Source organism: Trichomycterus rosablanca, chromosome 4, assembly GCF_030014385.1.
Source record: "Trichomycterus rosablanca isolate fTriRos1 chromosome 4, fTriRos1.hap1, whole genome shotgun sequence".
NCBI classification, from domain to species: domain Eukaryota; kingdom Metazoa; phylum Chordata; class Actinopteri; order Siluriformes; family Trichomycteridae; genus Trichomycterus; species Trichomycterus rosablanca.
The window spans coordinates 36,627,196-36,648,590 of record NC_085991.1 but is presented as its reverse complement, the minus strand read 5'-3'; the positions used below and the strand labels follow the sequence as shown (position 1 = coordinate 36,648,590).

The following is a 21,395-nucleotide window of genomic DNA, read 5'->3' as shown; positions in this document are numbered from 1 at the left end:
CTAACATGACAAGTTGAGCTGATTCTTCAAAGACTCATAGAGTTAAAATGAATGAGTGAGAGAATAAGAGAAAAGTGCTGGGGATAGGACAAGCTGTGGTTACAGATTAAACACTGTCCACTAAAGGTAAATCACAAATCAGAGTAATTTCAGAGTAATTGCCTTTGCTTACTATCCCTAACACAACATGCATAATGCACTACAGTTGTAAATAATGGATAGTTCCTGACTGAATGGGAACTAAGTAATGAATGTCTATTCAAATGGATTTTTATGACTCCCACTTAGTTTTAAATACAGCATTAAATAAGATTATGGCTATTATCAGTCCTCTGGTCATCAACTGAAGACGTTTTGATTTTCTGGAAGTTCCTGCAGAAACAATAAGGTGACCACTTCACTCGAACTGTGATTTATAATCTACATTGAGGGCTAAAACCAAGCCTGGCTGTATTTAAATAGCTAACCTGGCCTACAAATTAAATTGACTGGTTGACTGGCTGACTGGCTAGTTAAGTAACATACACCGATTAGGCATAACATTATGACCATCCTCCTAATATTGTGTTGGTCCCCCTTTTGCTGCCAAAACAGCCCTGCAACTGCGATGCACTGTGTATTCTGACACCTTTCTATCAGATCCAGCATTAACTTCTTAGCTCGTCTGTTGGCTAGCAGTTGCTCCCCATGTGCCTCGATGAGCCTTGGCCGCCCATGACCCTGTTGCCGGTTTACCACTGTTCCTTCCTTGAACCACTTTTGACAGATCACGTCACTTCCGGTGGTACGCACGCTGAGACGCTAGCCTAGTTGTTTGTTTGTAGCCTTTAGCTAAAGAACTTTTTATATACGTATGTTTGAAACATATAATTTATACGTTTATCTTCCGTGTGTTGTTGATTTAGTTTTATTTTGTGTATCGTAAAAAAGCGCTTGTGTTTACTAACGTAAATTCGTGCTGTGTTGGAAACTAGGAAACTTCTGCTACCGGCATCCGAACGAAGCCGGTTTTGTTTGTTTTTGTACTTCATCGCGTAAACATCTTAATTATCCAGAATTCGGTCCGCACGAAGCGCGTTTGTGTTTGGTTGTGTTCTGTATTTCAGCTCTTAAAACACCTCTGTTTTGTGGGGAGTTATAACCGTTTCTGTTCGTAGGAAGCGCGTTTATTTGTTTAGTACACCAGCGCATAACACCGTTCTCCTTTAGAATTACAGCCGCTTTTGTCCGAACGAAGCGCGTTTGTGTTGGTTTGGTTGGTGGTTTTTGTATTCCAGCTTATCATCGCCTGTTTCATCCGGAATTAAAGCCGTTCTTCTGTGACTACCAGCAGAAGCGCCGGTGAATCCAACATAAACATCATCTCCAACTCATCTTGTAAAGCTAAGTACATTTCTTTGTTATTATGGCCCCAGCAGGAGCATTATATCCATGTTCCGAGTGTAATATGTTCAGTTATTCCTTCTCCGTGTTTAGTGATAACTTTATATGTGATAAGTGTAGATTAGTTGTTAGTCTGACGGAGAAGATCTCAGTGTTAGAAGGGCGCATTCGGGTGTTAGAACAGACTACTACTAGTGAGGGCTTAGATTCAGCTGTAGCAGTCCCGAATGCCAGCAGTTCAGGTACAGAACCCCAGACTCCGGCATTAGAGCCCTCACAGCGGGGCGACTGGGTGACGTCTCGGCGACATAGTCGTAGGGCAAAGCACCGACCATCTCAGTTGCACGTGTCCAACAGGTTTTCCCCACTCAGTGAGCCACCCGCTGAGCAGCCTGTTAATGTAAGTGCTCTGGTTATAGGAGATTCTCAGCTCCGACACGTGCGGATTGCAACCCCCATAGAGACACCAGCAACCATAGTCACTTGTATTCCGGGGGCCAGGGCGCCTGACATCAGAGCAAATCTGAAAGTGCTGGCTAATGCTAATCGTAGATTTTCGAAGATTGTTATCCACGTTGGCACTAATGATGTTCGTTTACGGCAGTCTGAGGTTACTAAGAGTAATGTTAAAGAGGTGTGTGAGTTAGCTAGGTCGATGTCTGAGGCAGTAGTGTGCTCTGGCCCCTTACCGATTCGACCCAGTGGCGAAACCTACAGCAGGTTGTTGTTGCTGAACCGCTGGATGTCTAAATGGTGCTCAGAAAACTGCATTGATTTTGTAGATAACTGGTCCACCTTTGAGGGAAGGCCTGGTCTTTTGAAGCGGGATGGTGTCCACCCCACGTGGGAGGGTGCTGCTCGCATTTCTTGCAGCATAGGTGACAGGCTTTACCACCGCGTTAGTGTAGCGGCAGATAGTGTTAAGTGACTATCCAGAGCCAAGACCAGGCAGCAGACTAACAGGCCTAACCGACTGTCTGCGAGTCGCCATCGGACGTCACCCGGAATCCTTAGGTCACAAACCATTGAGACTGTGTCTGTTTACCGTGGCAGGTGTAAGCCAAAACAAAATCAAAAAGTATGTCATAATAACTTAATTAAAATTAATCTAAATGAGCATCATGAAAACCATAGTAAAGCTAAACTAAAGTTAGGACTTCTAAACATCAGGTCACTTGCATGCAAAACAGTAATTGTAAATGAAATAATTACAGATAATAGTCTTAGTGCACTTTGTTTAACTGAGACCTGGGCTAGACCTGATGAGTATCTAGGTTTAAATGAAGCATCTCCTCCGGGTTACAGTTATGAACATAAGCCACGTCTTAGTGGTCGTGGTGGAGGAATAGCCGCAATTTATGACAAGGACATAGGTCTCACTGTAAAATCAACTCCCATAACAAACTCGTTTGAAGTTCTTATCTCTGACATAACCAATAAATGTTCATCTGATAAAACTAGTATGTTTAAGCTGGTTACTGTTTATCGACCCCCTGGTCCTTACTCAGAATTTCTTAACGAATTTGCCGATTTTCTTTCTAAATTAGTTTTATCAACTAAGAAAGCTTTAATTGTTGGTGACTTTAATATCCATTATGAGGATAAATGTAATCCACTCAAAACTGCGTTTGATTCTATTTTAGAATCTTTAGGCATCACCCAAAATGTAACAGGACCCACTCACCGCTGTAAACATACCTTAGATTTAATACTTACTTATGGTATAAACATAGACAACCTGGAAATTGTACCACAGAAAGACTTAATCTCTGATCACTCTCTACTAATTTATGAAGTGTCCCTGTCCAATAATATACAGCAACCAAATCGTTTTAAATATAAGCGCACTATTACATCTGCAACTGCAGCCGCGTTCATAAACTGCCTACCAGAATTACCAAATATACCAGCATCAGAACCTAAAGAACTAGATCAGGCAACTCAAAACCTAGAGACTGTATTGCGCACAACCTTAGATAACGTAGCCCCACTCAAAACTAAACTGATTAGGGAGAAAAAACTTGCTCCTTGGTACAATGACCACACATGCGCACTTAAACAAGCAGCACGGAAATTAGAACGCAAGTGGCGTCACACTACACTAGAAGTGTATAAGATTGCTTGGAAAGATGCTCTAACTGAGTATAAACATGCACTTATAAAAGCTAAATCTTTATATTATTCGTCCCTAATAGAGAAAAATAAAAACAATCCCAGATTCCTTTTTGAGACATTAATTAATTAACTAATTAACTAAAAACGTTAATGAAACTGAATCTAATATACCGCCTGACTGTACCAGCGATGATTTTTTAAAATTCTTTAATGACAAGATAGAAAAAATACGACTTCAGAGTCAGAGTGTGTCACTTGCCAATGTTAAGTATGGACTCACTCCGAGCAGCATTGGTGATAATAGTAACGAGTTAATCCAACTAAATTCCTTTAATCCAATCTCCCAAAATGAACTAACTGTGTTGATTAAATCATCGAAGTCATCATCGTGTATACTCGATCCTGTTCCAACTCGTTTACTTAAAGATTTACTCCCAGCTATTGTAGAGCCCCTGCTTACATTAATCAATGCATCCCTTAGCCTTGGATATGTACCTAAATTGTTTAAAAGTGCTGTTATTAAACCCCTGATTAAAAAACCTAATCTTGATCCACATGTACTAGCTAATTATAGGCCAATTTCAAACCTTCCTTTTGTCTCAAAGATATTAGAAAAAGTCGTTTCCAAACAGCTATGTTCTTATTTGAATGAAAATTGTATTCATGAAAAATTTCAATCAGGATTTAGACCCAATCATAGTACCGAAACCGCATTAATTAGAGTAGTTAACGAGTTGTTAATGTCTTCTGATAATGGATGTGTCTCTTTTCTTGTTCTATTAGATCTTAGCGCAGCGTTTGATACGGTCGATCATAACATTTTACTGGAGAGGCTAGAAAATACAGTAGGTGTTAAAGGACTCGCACTCTCTTGGTTTAAATCATATCTGACTGACCGCTCTCAATTCGTTTATGTAAATAATAAATGCTCGGAAACTACAAAAGTAAAGTGTGGTGTTCCACAGGGGTCGGTACTGGGACCGCTATTATTTACACTCTATATGCTTCCACTAGGTGAAATTATTCATAAAAATGGCATAAACTTTCACTGCTATGCAGATGACACACAGCTGTATATATCAGCCAAACCAAATGATACTGACACAATCAGTAAGATAGAAGATTGTGTAAACGACATAAAAAACTGGATGTCATGTAATTTTCTTTTACTTAATTCAGATAAAACTGAGGTTTTACTTGTTGGCTCTAAAGCTGCAAGAGACAAGTTGTCTAACCTGGTGCTAAACTTAAACACGTTCTCTGTTACTCCCAGCCCAGATGTAAAAAACTTAGGTGTCACAATAGATTCAGATCTGTCATTTGATACACACGTTAATAATATTACTAGAGTTGCTTTCTATCATTTGCGTAACATTTCTAAAATAAGAAATATACTATCTGTTAATGACGCCGAAAAACTGATCCATGCGTTTATAACTTCTCGGTTAGATTATTGTAATGCTCTTCTAACTGGATGCTCTGGTAGATCCTTAAACAAACTCCAATTAGTTCAAAATGCAGCAGCTCGAGTGCTAACTAGAACTAAAAAATTTGACCATATTACTCCTGTTCTATCATCTCTACACTGGCTGCCAGTTAAATTTCGCATTGATTACAAAATACTTTTACTAACTTATAAAGCGCTACATGGTCTGGCTCCACAGTATCTGAGTGAACTTATTAATCACTACAGCCCAGCGCGTCCACTTCGTTCACAAGATGCAGGGTTACTTATAGTTCCTAAAATTAAAAAGATCACGGCTGGTGGAAGAGCGTTTTCTTACAAAGCTCCACAACTCTGGAATAATCTTCCTGCCTCTATTCGGGATTCGGACACAGTCTCAATGTTTAAGTCTAGACTGAAAACATATTTATTTTCTCAGGCTTTTGATTAGTATAGACAAAGGCGCAGAGCTTGGGGGTTCTTGGTCATAGAAACTTGTGGTGATCAGGGATGTTGGGTTGCTGTCATTCTGCCTCTCTTGTCCGATCACTCAGGTTTGGTGACGGTGGGGAGATGGGCGCTGATGTCCTGTGAAAGCCTTCATGACCTAGTTACCTGCTCGCTCTCCCTTTTAGTTATGCTGTAATAATTAGGGCTGCCGGAGTCTAAAACTCTCTGTAAAACTGTTTGTCAACTAGCATTGTACATTATTAACTACATTCTCTGTTGTTTTACCCCGAGGGCATTCTGATGGAAACCTGTTTACCCGCCGAGGTTAAGGATTGAAGTCGAGACTGCCGGGACAACGATGCTGCTCCTGTCAGATGTGACGGGTCTGGAGTAATTGCAACGACAAGAAATCACTACAGACTTTATTGAAGACTAGAGCGGATAACAACTCTATTATTATTTAATTGTTTATTTATCTATTTATTACCAGTTATGACTTTTAGATCATTTAATTCTGTGTTTGTATGATTTGTGTAAATCGTGTATTTATTTAAAGTATCCTCCAGGCCACCCATGAAGGATGGGCCCTGCTGAGTCTGGTTCCTCTCAAGGTTTCTTCCTGTAATTTCCAGGGAGTTTTTCCTTGCCACAGTCGCCCTCGGCTTGCTCAACAGGGGTTTTTGTATCTGTTGGTCCTGGATTTTGTAAAGTTGCTTTGAGACAATGTCAATTGTAAAAAGCGCTATATAAATAAAGTTGACTTGACAGATACTGACCACTGCAGACCGGAAACACCCCACAAGAGCTGCAATTTGGAGATGCTCTGACCCAGTATTCTAGCCATCACAATTTGGCCCTTGTCAAACTCACTCAAATCCCTACAATTGCCCATTTTTTCCTGCTTCTAACACATCGACTTTGAGGATAAACTGTTCACTTGCTTCCTAATATATCCCACCCACTAGCAGGTGCCGTGATGAGGAGATAATCAGTGTTATTTACTTCAACTGTCAGTGGTTATAATGTTATGCCTGGTCGCTGAATAGGTGTTGATATAGGTGTTGAATAACCTTGTATAAAATAGATAGTAATGATATAACTAAATTGCATTATTACTTTAAACTTCTTTGTGTAGTATGTGTTGTTCAGTGATATAAAATTACCCAGTGTGACACTTACGCAATGACCGATGCAAGCAAAAAACAGGGCAATTAATTTAACAGTGCTGAATGTTCAAGTACACAAACTGACAGTGGACTTGTTAACTGCCAGAAAGCACTTTAAGATATTGCTCTTAGCTCTGCTGTTTTACAAGTCAAGAATCTATTTATAGAAAAACTCCCCACAGAATTGTTAAGTATAAAACCCTAGAGCTCAGTTTTAAAGTGGAAAAAAATCACATTACAGCCACAACTTGGGCAGAATGGCTGCTGGAACACCTACTATCACTCTGAAAGTGTTGCAGAAGTTAGTGTGATTAAAAGCAAGGCACTATATTACAAAGCCCTTTATACGCCAACCAGACATAACATTATGACCACTGACAGGTGAAGTGAATAACACTAACTCTTTATTAAGGGCCAAATTGTGATGGCTAGACGACTGGGTCATAGCATCTCCAAATATGCAGTTCTTGTGGGGTGTTCCCAGTCTGCAGTGGTCAGTATCTATCAAAAGTGGTCTTAGGAAGAAACTGGCGACAGAGTCATGGGCGACCAGGGCTCATTGATGCACATGGGAAGCAAAGGCTGGCCCATGTGGTCTGATCCAACAGATGAGCTACTGTAGCTTAAATTGCTGAAGAAGTTAATGCTGGTTCTGATAGAAAAGCGTCAGACACCATGTCTCGATGGGTCAGGGCTGTTTTGGCAGCAAAAGGGGGACCAACACAATATTAGGAAGGTGGTCATAATGTTATGCCTAATAGGTGTAAAACATTAGCAAACAAGAAATCCTCATAGAAAACAATTTGCAGATATTAAATCACCAACAAAGTGGTGCAAATCTAACAAGGCACATCAAACAACAACCAGGTAATATCATCACACCTGTGAAATATGGTGGTGGTAGCTTAAGCTAAGCCAACAGGAAAGCACCAACAACAAAAGATCAAGCAGTCAGGAAATATGACAGACTTGCACTTGGCAAGAAAGAATAAATGAACTGGAAAAGATCTTTTCAAACCAAGGTCAGAATTGACCAGATTATCTTTTGTGTCAAATGAATCCTTGACCATATCAAACCAAATCTCTCATTCAAAACCCAAATAACCAAACTGACATATAAGAAGACCCGTTTCAGTGGAAAAGACAATTTTGTTTGGAAAAAAGTTGAAGGTAAAAGAGGACGATGATGGTCTGCAGCAAGAAGGATAGATACAATTAGTGGAAGAATAAGATTAAGAAGCTTGAAGACCCAAACAGAAGACAAGATATTCTGTAAAAAACACTATCCATATGGTCACCAGCAGTTGGAATCGACTTTACAGCTTTACATATAATAATAATAATAATAATAATAATAAAAATAGCCAGCGTTGCAGAATACACTTAAAAGAAAATGCTAGTACAATGACCTTACACACACTTTCAAAGCAACACTTGAAAATCCTGCTTCCAATTAAACATCTTTAAAAATAAATATAAAATTGCTTTACAACAATTCCAGAGTCCTTACAGGAAACAACCAGAAGGCAAGGTCAGACCCAGTTCCCTAGAAATTTATAGCTGCGCAGCACCTGCAGGTACCAGTTGTAACATTATTTACAGTAAGAAAAAAGCTTGGGGTAAAATACGTTTCCATGTAGCTTTGATTTATCACCATTTCTGGATGTATGGTTTGTTTTGAGCCTTAAATAATTTCTTTTTGGTTTATTTTCCAGCTTTCCTTTTTCACTGTCTTTCAAACACTCCTGGCTCCATTTCTCCTCAGTTACTCGTTCCCTCCTCTTTAATCACCCTTGCCTGCTTTCTTTCTATCCATTCCTCTCTCTCAGTACGACTTTCTGACCTCACTGCCATGCCACAGAACAAATAATCAGCTATCGCAGAGAAGATTAATCTGTTAGTCGATTGCAGCCCTTTGGCTTGATTCCCCCACTGTGTGCTATGTATTATCTGACTGTCGGTGTTATTGTTTACAAAACATGTTCATCTCATTACCTTAATAAATTAGGCACTACATTATAGTGAGTTGTACAAATTGCTGACATTTAAGCTCTGCTTTTTGAGGCCAATAAATAATGATTGCACATTTGTTAAAGTGTTTTACATGAGCCGCTAAACCTTTGATCTAAACATGCAGAATGATTTGCTTGCCTTGCATGTTGTTTTCTTCATTTCTCTTTGTCTTATGATTGCTTTTTGCTGTCCTTATTCACCCTTCCTCTTCTCATCGCTCATTATCTGTTAAAGACCTCAAGTCAATGTTTTCTTGCTTATTTTTAGCTGAGACTTTAAAGATATTAAAAATTCATCTCTTACACTTACAAGCCTAATTTTGTAAGGCTTTTCACTTTGAGAAAGTCATTTGTATGAAGAATAAAGAATGTAATACAAATGCACAATATTATTATTATTGTTAATTACAATAATAATAATTATTATAATTATCATCACTATTACTATTATGATTATTATTATTATATACACAGTGTTTTAGTTGTAAATGTCCAATTAAGCTTAAGTAGGTATGTTACTTTTGGCATTAAGCACTTGTGTTAGTAAGTTTAAAACCTGAGTTGATTATATGTACTGTATCAGGTAGCTGTAACAAAGTATATTGAATTAAGTATCTATTAAGTACTTCCTTCTTTCCTTATTTAACTTCATAAGATTTTATGCCCTAGTATTGGCGCAGCTTGTTTGCTTACCCCCCCCCCCTCCCTTTTTTAATGTGAAATTTCTCTATACCCTGGTAAGGGTCACAACGTGTCTGTTCATCAGAGGTCACAGGACACTGCCCACTGGGAGCTGTTGGCTCAGCGCTGCTGTGTCTTATCCACTCATACCAGCACAGCACACACTAACACACCACCACCATATGTCAGTGTCACGGCAGTACTGAGAATGATCCACCACCCAAATAATACCTACTCTGTAGTGGTCCTGACCATTGAAAAAGGAGGCTAAAAGGTATGTAGAAAAACAGATGGACTACAGTCAGTAATTGTAGAACTACAAAGTGCTTCTATATGGTAAGTGGAGCTGATAAAATGGACAGTGTGTGTAGAAACATAGATGTGGTTTTAATGCTGTGTATTTGTACATTTATTTTTAATTATGTAACTAAAATCACTGTACGTATATTCTGTACTAAGAATAAACAATATTTATTTATACTGGTGAATTGTATTTTTAATACATTTTTAATTAATTAATTATATTTAATTAATGTAATTATTTACTTATTAACTACTTGGGTATATTTTTCTTCAACAAATGTATCGTGAATAAAATACATTGAGTGAATACATTTGAAATTAATTATAAAAAGTAAAACAGTGCTTTAAAACAGTGTGAATGTCACCTGTAATACTTCAGGTGAGCTCCACAATAAAAAAAGTGTAATTGACTATGTACCTGTGTAGTGTTTAAATTTCCTCTCCACCTCATCTCCTTTGACAAGACAATGAAGCTTCAAATAAACTCTGTCCATCTGGATGAGTTTGGCTTTTCTGCTGATACGTTTCTGACCTTCTGTTTTCCTTTCCTGCTAATTTTCACTGGATTTGCTTATTTCGATTTTTTTGTTCATCTTTTCAGCTTGCATTTATCTGAACTGTATCTGCACAGGTTCTCTGTATTGTTACCTTATACTCTTAACCTTGAGATTTGCCAACCGGCTTCAGAAGACAGTGTTTGCATATATGCTGTCTTTATTTTTCTTCTTTTACCACATTTCAATCTGACATGCTGTCCCCGGTGTCGCTTAGGTGCTAATGGTGTGACTTTCCTCTGTCTGAAGCACCACTGAAGCATGGTGAGCGTATAGAGCATGTCTGCAGTGGGTGGATATCACTCTGGTCCAAATATATAATTCCAACTGACAGTTTCTCTCTCGCTCTTTCATTTCCATCCCTGCTGTCACTTGGTGTTCACTGGCTATAAGTGCTAAAAACTGCTTAAAATGTGAGGTTGTGTTTACTTTAGTAATAATAGTCTTAAACACTTCATCATGCCACTGACATAAGCAGACATGCAATTTGTCGCATGTCAGAAGTATTGAGGTTTGCGTAAAAAGAAATCATTTATTTTTGTAATGCAGCTAGCTTGCTTAAATAAGCAGTTCTGCACTCTGTAAAAGATTTTGGTAAAATAGTAACTGATGTTTAACTCATGCAACAGGTTATTTTGTTAAAATCTTAAACAACTGAAAATCTGAAATTTGCTCATTGTTTAGTCTGTATTTCCTACACAATAAAAAAAAAAAAAAAAAAAAAGAAAAAAAAAAAAAAAAAAAAGCACATTAGCCCTAGGTATGCACCCAGTTGGCGCAAACTCTCGGTTCAAAACTCGGAGTTGTCACCAGTCGGCTGGGTGCAATCTAGCGAGCATAATTGGCAGTGCCTGCAGCAGACACAGTTCTTCGAAGGCAGAATGACCAGACCAGTGGGTGGGGTCTTTCAATGCTGTGTACCTGACTGGCAGATAGAGAAGCGCCTGTGCAGAGTGCATAGGTCAAAATGGGTTTTGCTAAGGGCTGCGCACAGGTCGGAGGAGGCGTGAGCAGCAATATACCCACCTCGACTGCAATCAGGGATCCCCCAGATCCCATATACAGTATATATACTGTATATAAAAATAATTAGAAATCAGTGCTACATGCTAACCAAATCAAGACATAAACCAAAGAGAACAATAAACTAATGAATAAACAAAATAAAAAAAATACATCACAGTGGTACAGCCAGTAGTGTTGGCAAAGCCAACTGAGTCCCAAGTAGTTGCAAAGTATTTTTATTTAGTCATTTTTATTTCAGTATTCAAAATAAATAATCCAAATGTTATTATTCCTTTATAGAAAATAAATAAATTAATACAAATGTTTAAAAACCCAGTAAAGTAAAATCAATTTTTGAAACAGAATTTGTTTGATATGTTTGTGTAGGTCTATGACAAAGGTTTTCAAGCATTTTGTTCACATCCCAGTCTTGCAGGCTGCACTAAAACTAATGTGTAGTTATAACAGGCCTAATTTGCAAATTGGATGGAATGTTTTTCTTTGTCTCACAGGCTGCAGGTTGAGGACCTTGACCTTTACCATTCCACTACTTGCAGAGTTTTCTGTTAATCTAATCCCGTCACAGTCCTTGTTCTGACACATTTTATTCTTAGTATTATTCAATTTGTTTTAAATTCTATGATTTTACTTTTAAACAGCCACTTTGTGATAAGGATTGTATTTCTTTAAATTAAATGGCTGGTGAATTTGCACCGGTTGAGACAGTTGAGAATGCAGTACACTGCAGAACATGGACCAAAACATTCTGTCCAAGACCACTTGTGAATGGTGGTCTTTGTCTATTAACACAAAAGTACTAACAGAGTGAAAAACAGTGCTGTGTGCTGTGTTAAGTTGGCTTGAATTATTTGATACTCAGTGATACTTCTGATAAACCTTAAAAAAACTGACCTAATCTAATTTTTTTAAAAAGGAACTGTTTTCATACTGTTGTCTTTTACATTATTTGACTTATCTACCATTTGAGAGATCTTTTTACTTTTTCATCTCGAGAGAAGCCAAAGGCAACCAAAGTGCAAGGATGACTACTGTATGGCCTGCAAATATGTGAGAAGAAATAACTTGCTACATCAGAGGATAGTTATAGTATAGCAATAGTAGTATTAGTAATAGTGTCAACTGTGTCAAGTCACATACAGAAGTATAAAATAGTACATCAGGATTCCACCTGTCAAAATTGGTCTATTTGTGCATTATTTTATTTATTAATTTGGGTTTTAATGCCATGTTTAACACATATGTGCCATTAATGGCAAAACAGGATTACGTTTCTGTCCATTTAATTTATCTTGTCTTTATATTTCGGGCCTTGAGCATAATTTTAACCTAAAATTAGTGCAAGGAAACTAGCTTGATTATAATTCCATAATCAATGTTTACCCACTAAATTTTAAAAGTGCTTGTTTTTAATAATAAATTCATTTACTAGGGCTTAAAACAGTAAATAATAAATAGTATTATTACACAATCACTGACATAGTATATAATAGGTTTTGAACATTCTGTTTAGATTTTACATTTACTTATTCAGCATTTGTCAGATGCTCTTATTCAGAGCGACTTACAGAACTGCTTCCACGGTAAACATTTCTTCACTCTAATTTAAGTAAACAACAGTTCAAATACAGATAGAAGTCTGCTAAAGCCCTTTCAAAACTACTGATTTACCCAATAGTAGGGCTGTCACACAATTCAAATTGTTAATCGTGATTAATCGCAATTAAAGAACCAAATTAATCACGATTAATCGACTGCAAAAATAACTTGAAACCGTTATGAACCGTTGAACCGTTATGCACATTTTCAATGCAAGAAAATGTTTACCAATAAAAAAAATTATTAAATGACAAAATTATTAAATAATTAAATCAAAATTTAAATCTTTAGACAGCCAGCCAATGCCTATATATGGAGTCGTTAACAGCTACCCATGTTTCAGCCAGTTATTTAAAATGACAAGTCTATTCACATTATCTGGCAAAAGTGAGGACCTTGTCCTGTTCTTAACCCTGCCAGGGTACTACAATGAACCATCTCTAGATGCAACACGTATAACGTCATGTAGACCCAGATCGTTAACTATGTTAAAGCATCTACAGTCCATCGTCTCCATTTAACACCAGTGTTTGTAATGTTCCCATGATGTGTATAGTTTCCATCCAAATTTCTTTTAAGTAAAGTTGTCTGAGCTCAATTTGCCTGTAACGCATATCTGTGCACACAGACGCCTGATGAGATAAAGGCGTGCTTTGATCGAAGATGATATTGAAGCGTCAATCAATAACTGTAATTTTGTCTAGTGATGATTCCAACAAAAATATTATCCAAAACACCCTACATTTCGCAATATGTAGCAGCGGCAGCTTGAGTAATTTGTAACTCACGACCGCAAACTGAAAAAAGAGCCGTGTTATCGCTTTACAGTATAAACACAATATTGCTATGTTAAAGCAGCACAAATTACCACAGTGACGTATGTTTAAAGTGGCACAAACATAGCCCAATAAAAATTGTTTGATTAAAACCTTATTCACGATTAATTTTTATTCGTGATTAAAATTTTAAAGCAGCCCTACCCAATAGTTTTTACCCAATTTCTTTGCAAAATATTTTTGAAAATGCAGTACCATGTGTGTGCTGTGTTTGTCGTTTGCTTGTGTATCTCCTTCACTGAATTGCTCTACACAAGAGCCAGTCAGAAAGCAAACAGAGCACACCCACTGTAATTCAATGCCTATTTCACATTCTCAGTTGTTAACAGAAGTGCTAACAAGTGGGCACAACAACTATGGGCACCAGTGGGCAAGTGTTATTGTTGAAATCTTGGACTGTTTTGTTTCAGTGACTAAATAGACACAGATTGCTGCATCACTGTTGACTGCTAAAAGCACAGCCTCCATATTTATTACCCTTATCAGTAGGTGGAGTGGCCAGAGCGCCATGAGTGGCATGGTGAGATCAGATAGTCATGTTTGAGTATGGCGGTTGATTAATCACTCTGAACAGTGACAGCAGAGACAAGAGTGATTGAGAGGAGTTGTCTGCTGTTTGGCCTTCAGCTTAATCTTCCACTATCCATCTATCTTGTTTTCATTTAGATGTTTTCTTTCTATTTCTTACTGCTTTAAAAACATGCCAGTCTCAGAATTTTAATGATTTCTGTATCTGGTTTATTTCTGACTGAAAGATTGGTACAATAAAGTTATTATATTGTATTGTATTATATTATATTATATTGGTTTAAGTTCAATCATGCCAACTGACTTTGTAGCATGGCCTTCTGCCTTTGACTAAACTTATTGATGGATACATGCAGCAATGGCCTTTTGAATAACTAAAACATGTGTTTCAGCAGCTTCTAATACACGACAGAAGGTTGTTGGGTTACATCTGACATGGGACTAATTTCCTATTGATATAATGTGACATTTTGGTTACTGTTTCTGACCTTTGCAGGAAACCACTTCTTCATTTAGCTTTTAATGGTTGCAAACCATAAAGTTAAAATTGCTTACAGCCACACCACCTTGAGAACGCCTGATCTCACCAAATCTCAGAAGCTAAGCAAGGTTGGGCTCAGTCAGTACCTAGATGGGAGACCGCCTGGGAATACTGAGCGCTGTAAGCTCTTTTGGGACAGTGGTAGCCTAGTGGGTAGAGCTTTGGGCTATCAACTGGAAGAATGGCGGTTCAAATCCAGGCTCTGCTATGCAGCCACTATTGGGTCCTTGAGCAAAGCCCTTAACCCTGTCTGCTCCAGGGGCGCCGTACGTTGGCTGACCCTGCGCTCTGACCACAGCTTCCAAACAAGCTGGGATATGTGAAAAAAGAATTTCATTGTACTGTACATCTGTATATGTATACATGACAAATATAGTATATCTATCTATAACCATGTTATTGTGGAAGCTCCCTTTACCATACAGATGAGCTTTATGGGTGGTGATTGTAGCCCATCTCTGTACACTTTGTATCTATTTAAAAAGACCCCAAATGGACCCCCACTGACAAGATGGAGTTTAAGTGTTGGGCCACTCATAGTGGTGCAATGACAGAAATCTAGTTATAACATGATAATAAAATAGTAATAACATAGTAATAACATTGTAGTGTGTTCTAGTATGGATGTAGCAGGTGCATCAGTTGTTGGATTTTATAAACCCTGTTAAAGCTTACTGGGCTTTTTATTAGGAACACACACCCTGTAAGCACTTGTTTTAAGAGTACAATTAGAGACTAGAGCTGTGTTGTTATTTCATGCAGAGTGTGATCCCAGGATTCTGGTGGCTTTACATTTTATGCTGGAGCACTATTCTCATACAGCTTTGACACAGAGACCCAACAGTTTAAGAGTCCCAACAATGTTTCTGCACCTCATACACTCATACCAGTACAACACATGCTACCTTGTATTTTCATGTGTAAAGAGTGATGGGAGGCTACTGTCAGTAATTGTGTACTCACACAGTTCATTTGTATGGTAAGTGTAGCTCAGTGGATGTACATACCACATAAGTGAACCTAACAAAGTGCTCAATGCAATAAATTAATACAATAAATTCATCTAAAAAATTAAAATAGTCCCCCCCACATTGTACAAGTCTCGTTTAAGCGTATGTCCATTTTTTTTACTTCAGCAGTGGAAAGCTAATTCTTGGCTTTTTGCTTTTTCCTTTTTTGTAGTACACCATATAATGGTTGTGTGTGCGAATATTGCTCTGGTGCTCAAGATTTATGGGGATGTCAGATGATATAAATATCATGCCTTGACCATCATGCAAGTTGCATTCTCTCTCTCTCTCTCACACACACTCACACAGTCTGACCCAGTAAGTACAATATTATATGCAGGGATGTAGACAACCACCTAATGTAATGAGCCATAACATTAAAACCACCTCCTTGTTTCTACACTCACTGTCCATTTTATCAGCTCCACTTACCATATAGAAGCACTTTATAGTTCTACAACTACTGACTGTAGTCCATCTGTTTCTCTGTATGCTTTGTTAGCCCCCTTTCACCCTGTACTTCAGTGGTCAGGACCCCCACAGGACCACCACAGAGCAGGTATTATTTGGGTGGTGGATCATTCTCAGCACTGCAGTGACACTGACATGGTGGTGGTGTGTTAGTGTGTGTTGTGCTGGTATGAGTGGATCAGACACAGCAATGCTAAAGGAGTTTAAATATCTCACTGTCACTGCTGGACTGAAAATAGTTCACCTACCAAAAACATCCAGTCAACAGCGCCCCGTGGGCAGCGTCCTGTGACCACTGATGACCAACTCAAACTGCAGCAATAGATGACCGATCGTCTCTGACTTTATATCTACAAGGTGGACCAACCAGGCAGGAGTGTCTAATAGAGTGGACAGTGAGTGGACATGGTATTTAAAAACCGCAGCAGCGCTGCTGTGTCTGATCTACTCATACCAGCACAACACACATTAACACACCACCACTCACTCACCAGCCACTGAGAATGGTCCACCACCTAAATAATACCTGCTCTGTGGGAGTCCTGACCATTGAAGAACAGAGTGAAAGCTAAAAAAGAAGTATGTAGACAAACAGATGGACTACAGTCAGTAATCGTAGAACTACAAAGTGCTCCTATATGGTAAGTGGAGCTGATAAAATGGACAGTGAGTGTAGAAACAAGGAGGTGGTTTTAATGTTATGGTTGATTGGTGTATATCCACTGTGTTCATGGGAGTGTACCACTGCCAGTCTCTACGGCAGCAGTAGGTCTGAATGCTGTTCTGACAATTTGTTTGCCTCGTGCCTTTTTTTGTGTCACTGTTGGAAAATGACTAAGCATATGCACACACACACACACACACACACACAACTAGCTGCACACTTTACTGTATGTTTTTTTTTTTCGTCCCCTTTCAATCCGTTCCACCTGCCCCTGTAGATCTGCCGTTTGTTTGATGAATTTGCTGCATCTGTGAGCCACAGCATTACAAATTCCACTGGCATGAAATTGCCTGACAAACATGCATATATGCAAAGACAGGGGTGGCAGCAAACACTCGATGTATTCTGCTTTGACAACTCATTAAATCATTGATTCCATAAGTAGACCAGAGCTGAAAGCTTGAAACATATCTGCTATGACCCACTCAGACACAAAATGACCTCAGTCATTTGGGACAGTATGGAAAATGCAAGTAAAATAAAAATGCTGTGTTCCTTACATTTACTCTGACTTTTATTTGATTGCAGACAGGATAAACCTGAGATATTTCATGTTTTGTCTGCTCAACTTCATTTCATTTGTTATTATACCTCCATTCCTGCATTTCAGGCCTGCAACACATTCCAAACAAGTTGCAATTTAAAGCTAGCAATGAGGCGAAAAAACTACATAATGATGTGATTCCAAACAGGTGATGTTAACAGGTGATTAGAATCATGGTTTGGTAAAAAAGCAACATCCAGGAAAGGCTGAGTCTTCGATTAGCAAAGATGATCAAAGGAGTTTGTCAACAAATGCGTGAGAAAATGATTAAAATGTTTAAAAACAATGAACCTCAAAGAAAGATTGGAAGGGATTTGCATATTTCTCCCTCTACAGTGCATAATATCATCAAACGATTCAAGGAATTTCAGTGCGTAAAGGCCAAGAGCACAAGCTTAAGCTGAACGCCTGTGATCTTCAATCAACTCAACAATAGCTGATATAACCACATGGGTGAGGGATTACTTTGGCAAACCTTTGTCAAGCACTAAAATATGGAGTTACATGCACAAATGCCACTTAAAACTTTACTGTGCAATAAAAGAAGCTTTATGTTAACCATATCCAGAAGCAGCGTCGACTTGTCTGGGTTCGGAGGCATCTAGAATGGACCCTCACACAGTGGAAATGTGTATTGTGGTCAGATGAATCAGCATTCCAGGTCTTTTTTTGGAAAAAAAATGGACGCTGTATGCTCCAGACCAAAGACGAAAAGGACCATCCAGACTGTTATCAGCAAAAAGTCCAAAAGCCAGGGTCTGTCATGGTATGTCATGGTATGGGGTCGTGTCAAAGGTCATTTAAACTTCTGTGATGGCAGCATCACAGGGTGTCGTCTTTTCCAGGGACGTTCATGCATTTTTCAACAAGACAATGCAAAACCACACGCTGCACACATTACAAAGGCATGGCTGCGGAAGAAGAGGGTACGGGTACTGGACTGGCCTGCCTGCAGTCCTGACCTGTCCCCAATAGAGAATATGTGGAGAGTTTTGAAGCGAAAAATGCGACGACAACAACGACCCTGTACTGTTGCACATCTTAAGACATGTTTGCAGAAGGAATGGGACAAAATAAAAGCTGAAACACTAAATCACTTGGTCTCCTCAGTGCCAAAACATCTATTAAGTGTGGTGAAAAGGAATGGCAACATTACAAAGTTGTAAATGCTTTACTGTCCCAACTTTTTTTGGAATGTGTTGCAGGCCTAAAATGCAGGAATGGATGTTTATTAATAAATAAAATAAAGTTGACCAGACAAAACATGAAATATCTCAGGTTCATCCTGTCTGCAATCAAATAAAAGTCAAAGTAAATGTAAGAAACTCTGATTTGGGGTTGTAATTTATTACTTAATTTTACTTTTTTCAAGAGCACTCTACATTAATAATTTAATACTACTGGTTTGTCTACTGGGTTAGTATATGAACAATTTTCATGGGACGCTTTTCAATTTCAAACCATTTAAACCTTACGTTTTTAACACAATGACTTTTCTAACTGCAATCACCAACTTCATGGTTTATTTTGCCATACCGTAAGTGAAACAAAGCAAAGATGGGGTCGCAGCAAGCTTATACAAAGTTGAAGGATATAAAAAGTTTAAATACAGAAATAAATATAATTAAGACACAATTACAATTTAATTGTAATTTGGATCACAAAACTGTTACATTCATTATTTTTGAAGACTTGTTGACTGTCAGCCAGACTTTGATTTAAATTGATCTAGTGTTTCATGCATGTACTGTAATGAGGTTTCCAGGGCCTTTGGAGGGAAAAAAAAAAAATCACAGATCCTTCACCATAATTAACAGTGAGCATATAGTTATTTTTAGGCCACTTCTTTTTACGCCAAACCAACCTTGAGTCTTCATGGTCAGATGAAGAAAACACACATTTTCTTTCATCTGAATATAGAAAATGGTTCCAATCAAAGTCTCAGAAGCTTTTAAACTCCAGGCACTTACATTTTACCTGGCAAGCCCTTCAAAGAATCTGTTGGAATGGAAATGGTGTCTGATGGTGCTTGTAGAGAGCCCAACATGCTACTTTATTCTGTAACGGTAAACCACTCGCAATCATATGGAGCTATATGTTATAGGCAGGTCAGCACACTCTTCCCTTATTTAAATTGTGTGCTGCTCTTTTCTGATAGAACTGTTAAGATTTAAACCTGAATCCAGGTGTTGGTAGGCCAGCGTAATAGACTACTCCATCAGTATAGTACCTCAATCTCTTAGCGTACATACAAATATACACTGATCAGCCATAACATTAAAACCACCTCCTTGTTTCTACACACACTGTCCATTTTATCAGATCCACTTACCATATAGAAGCATTTTGTAGTTCTACAATTACTGACTGTAGTCCATCTGTTTTTCTACATACCTTTTTAGCCTGCTTTCGTCCTGTTCTTTAATGGTCAGTACCCCCACAGGACCACCACAGAGCAGGTATTATTTAGGTGATGGATGGATGATTCTCACCTCTGCAGTGACACTGACATGGTGGTGGTGTGTCAGAGTGTGTTGTGCTGGTATCAGTAAATCAGACACAGCAGCGCTGCTGGAGTTTTTAATACCATGTCCACTCACTGTCCACTCTATCAGACACTGCTACCTAGTTGGTCCACATTGTAAATCTAAAGTCAGAGACGATCGCTCATCTATTGCTGCTGTTTGAGTTGGTCATCTTCTAGACCTTCATCAGTGGTCACAGGATGCTGCCCACAAAACGATGTTGGCTGGATAAATTTTTGGTTGGTGGATTATTCTCAGTCCAGCAGTGACAGTGAGGTGTTTAAAAACTCCAGCAGCGCTGCTGTGTCTTATTCACTCATACCAGTACAACACACACTAACACAATACCACCATGTCAGTGTCACTGCAGTGCTGAAAATGATCCACCACCTACAGTGTATCACAAAAGTGAGTACACCCCTCACATTTCTGCAAATATTTCATTATATCTTTTCATGGGACAACACTATAGAAATAAAACTTGGATATAACTTAGAGTAGTCAGTGTACAACTTGTATAGCAGTGTAGATTTACTGTCTTCTGAAAATAACTCAACACACAGCCATTAATGTCTAAATGGCTGGCAACATAAGTGAGTACACCCCACAGTGAACATGTCCAAATTGTGCCCAAAGTGTCAATATTTTTGTGTGACCACCATTATTATCCAGCACTGCCTTAACCCTCCTGGGCATGGAATTCACCAGAGCTGCACAGGTTGCTACTGGAATCCTCTTCCACTCCTCCATGATGACATCACGGAGCTGGTGGATGTTAGACACCTTGAACTCCTCCACCTTCCACTTGAGGATGCGCCACAGGTGCTCAATTGGGTTTAGTCCATCACCTTTACCTTCAGCTTCCTCAGCAAGGCAGTTGTCATCTTGGAGGTTGTGTTTGGGGTCGTTATCCTGTTGGAAAACTGCCATGAGGCCCAGTTTTCGAAGGGAGGGGATCATGCTCTGTTTCAGAATGTCACAGTACATGTTGGAATTCATGTTTCCCTCAATGAACTGCAGCTCCCCAGTGCCAGCAACACTCATGCAGCCCAAGACCATGATGCTACCACCACCATGCTTGACTGTAGGCAAGATACAGTTGTCTTGGTACTTCTCACCAGGGCGCCGCCACACATGCTGGACACCATCTGAGCCAAACAAGTTTATCTTGGTCTCGTCAGACCACAGGGCATTCCAGTAATCCATGTTCTTGGACTGCTTGTCTTCAGCAAACTGTTTGCGGGCTTTCTTGTGCGTCAGCTTCCTTCTGGGATGACGACCATGCAGACCGAGTTGATGCAGTGTGCGGCGTATGGTCTGAGCACTGACAGGCTGACCTCCCACGTCTTCAACCTCTGCAGCAATGCTGGCAGCACTCATGTGTCTATTTTTTAAAGCCAAACTCTGGATATGACGCCGAACACGTGGACTCAACTTCTTTGGTCGACCCTGTCGAAGCCTGTTCCGAGTGGAACCTGTCCTGGAA

The 21,395-nt window shown here is 38.9% G+C and overlaps 1 protein-coding gene and 1 pseudogene across 1 annotated transcript in view; one reads left to right on the top strand and one right to left on the bottom strand.

Annotated features, from left to right (window-relative positions):
- The window catches only part of pcxb (pyruvate carboxylase b), a 371,478-nt gene that overhangs the window by 211,889 nt on the left and 138,194 nt on the right, over positions 1–21,395 (bottom strand). The gene's annotated exons all lie outside the window — the stretch shown is intronic.
- Positions 14,644–14,762, top strand: LOC134313076 (5S ribosomal RNA; annotated as a pseudogene).